Here is a 3,283-nt window from a genome sequence, read left to right on the forward strand (position 1 = left end):
AGAATCTGGATATTCCATGGGTATCACTGGAATAGAAATAGTTGCATACAGACAAAAGGCGGCAGTAACTTCAATAATTTATTAGAATGTCTGTTTATAAGCAGAAGGGCCAAACTGAATTGTAAAGCTGGTAAATTTGATTAACATGCAAGTACTGTTCAGTACATTCTAGATTAGAATCAGAACAATAGGGTATTTATCTATCTTGAATGGAAAACCTGCCTAGAGAGTCCCTATCTTGCTTTGTAATCCTAACAATTACAGGCTAATGTGATGAGCGGTGTATGAATATGTCATCTCCATCATTCAGGAAGCATTTGCCATTATACTTGTGGCGTGAATATTTATCAGTAAATGGGACTATTAACGTTACTGAGTCAGAAATAAATTAATCAAAATTATAGAGTGAGTCAATGCAGAGCCAGAAATAGCATTCAGAACCCCTGACTTTCAGCCCTGTGTTTCAACCACTAGACATGTTGTTCCTTAAGGCAGTTGAATGATGTAATTAACATTTGTAAAGTAATTTGAATCCTGGGATGGAAAATGCTATTACAATACCAAGGTTGGAGGGATAGAAGACCACAGAAGCAATAACTGCAAACTCCTTTGCTTTTCCTAGCTAGGTCATGCCTGTGGAAACACGCAGTTCCAGATGAGCCCGATATATTAAAAAGGCATTCCCTAATAGCAGCGCTGTGTCCTGGTTGTTTGGAAGCGCACGCTGGGTTACACGTGGGAACTTTCAGCTTACCGGCAATCCTCGAAGGGAGGAGGATCCAGCGTTCTGCCCACCAGCACCTGCCGCAGTCACGGGCTTGGCCTGGACCGCAGGATTGCGCCGCTCGCCAACAGCTGCCGCTGAACGGTGGCTGCTGCCAGCGACTCTCGTGGGAGTTCACAACACGGTTGTAGTTTTGCAGGTAGTAAACTAACCACTTAAAACATCAGAGTGGTAGTTTTCGTACTTGGGCAGTAGCACTGGCCTCATGCTGCGGAAGGGAACACAACTCGCGTTGTATGTTTGGTCTAATAGAACGACTGACAATCCAACACTTGCCTTGTTTTTGGTGTGAGCTGGAAGAGACCACTAACCCTGGAACAGCAGCTTCTCTGTAGTTCTGTAGATGCTTGAAGAGGACAGAATTACCTTAAATGCCACCATTTCCTCCCTGTTGTGTAGGAGAAGGTCCAGAAATAATAAAAATATAGAAGGTAGTAAAAATGGAGTATTTTTCATCATGCAGTACTGGGGAGATCAGTAATCTCAAAAGCTGTAAGTAGAGAGCAGTAAGGAGAGAGGATAAAAAGCAACCTGACAAAAGGTATTCTATGCATACTTTTTATTAATAAAATATAAGATTTACAGCATATGTCAATGGACAGTGTGTTTAGAGAATTTTACCTAGTTGGATACTATGACACCACAGTCATTAGCTGGTTTTGGCAAGGATAGATTAGACCTCAAGTGACTCACCAGGGATCCTCACTAATGATAAAACAAAAACCTTTCCCAAAGACTAGCTCTACAAAACCCCCAGTCCACCCCAACATGCACGGCTGAGGTCCAAGAGGCAGTTTTGCTGAAGGAAGTATTGCTAGAAGGCTGCACTCCGCTCTGCACGAACCTGCTCATTCAGTTCTACCTCATCTTCTCATCCCGGCTTCCCCTCGTGTCTGTGATAAGCAACCGCGCAGGTATTTAGTGCATCATTCAGCATAGACAGATACAGGTGTAAGTAAAAGCAGCAGTCGATGCCATAACTCTCAATCTTCCCAAAATGTAAATAATTAAACTCATGCCCTTCTTCGCAAAATGGAGATGAATTTTACCAACCCTGATGCAGAAGAGATGTCTCATTACCTCTTTGCCCTGTGATAAAGGAGTGAACAACCCTTGGCCCTCATCCTGTAAACACCTATATCCATGATGACTCAAGCAGTTGTTCCTTAGCTGTTTGGAAGTATATTCACTCGAGTACAACTAGTCCCATGAGGTACCAGCAGGACGAGGTCCCAGGCCTGTATTCGCCCGCGCAAGCTGCCGTCCTGGAGGCTGGGAGGGGAAGGGGGGCTGTTGGATTTTTGCAAGACTAACAGGCTAAAAAAAAAAACTAGACTCCTTTCAAAGGCTCGTGGTCAGGCATGCATGTTTGTTACAAGACAGACACTGTATTTCAGAGAACCAGCTGTAATAAATATTAGAATCTTTACATTTTCAAACCACAGCACAAACTTAATGAAATTAAAGTGTTTGCGATAGTAATTTTGTTAATGATCCCTAACCCAGCCATAATGTTACAGCAGAAACAGTATCTTAACTGATCAAAAAATTGAGGCATTATAATAGCTAACCATAACTAAGCCACAGATTAAATTTAAACATAGTTAACTGAAAAGTGAAAATCTTCCCAGTCAAGTTAAGTTCACTATGACTTAAAAATCCGTCTGAACATTTCCTTGAAGGAAAAGTAAACAGAATAGCACAATTAGCAAAAAACATCTGGAGGTAAAAACTCACAAGTCTCATAAAGCATCAGTATCTATTTCATCTTTGGATAAGCCTTATTTGCTTACGAGTTTAAATTGCTCAAATAACTATGAACACTTCATGCAGCTTCTGTACTCCACATATGTTCTGATCATTGCACCGTTTTAAAGTTTCTGCAATAAAACTTTGAAAAGCCAAAAGCCAGGAGAAACACTTGCGTGGTAAAAAACTACATTTCCACTCAGTTACTGATAGCAATAAAGTACAGAAAATATCTCAGAATGCACTGTAGTAATTATCTATGTAATCACTTGATATTTTGTACTACATAACATCGTACTGCTAGACAAGAATTCAAACAACTTTTTAAGAGGTCATGTGGGAATAAACAAGGCATAAAAGAAATCATGATTGAACTAAATACTAAAAAAATAGTTCCAGAAAATAGATTTTAAACCTACAAATTCTATCCCATTCCAACTTAAGCAATAGTTTGAGAGAGAAAAAAAAAAGCATCTTTAAGGATATTTGAACACTAGCTGACCAGTTCAGATTATGACAAAACCTGGCAGCAGTTTATGGTTTTGTAAGGGAAGTGGTCAGTGCATACTAAGGCTGGTATTATTGTCATTCATGAAAAAATGAATGCAGATACTTGTGAAATCCCTCCCTCTCTTCATTCCCATGAAAAATAATTAATACTGGTTAAAATCATTACAAAAAAACATCTTTTTATTTTCATGCATCTAAGGTAAAACACAGAGTTTTGTATAAAGAGGTAGATTAAAAAAA

The sequence above is a fragment of the Tinamus guttatus genome, unplaced genomic scaffold (genome assembly GCF_059628265.1).
Source record: "Tinamus guttatus ecotype Peru unplaced genomic scaffold, ASM5962826v1 Tinamus_guttatus_pri_ptg000123l, whole genome shotgun sequence".
NCBI lineage: Eukaryota > Metazoa > Chordata > Aves > Tinamiformes > Tinamidae > Tinamus > Tinamus guttatus.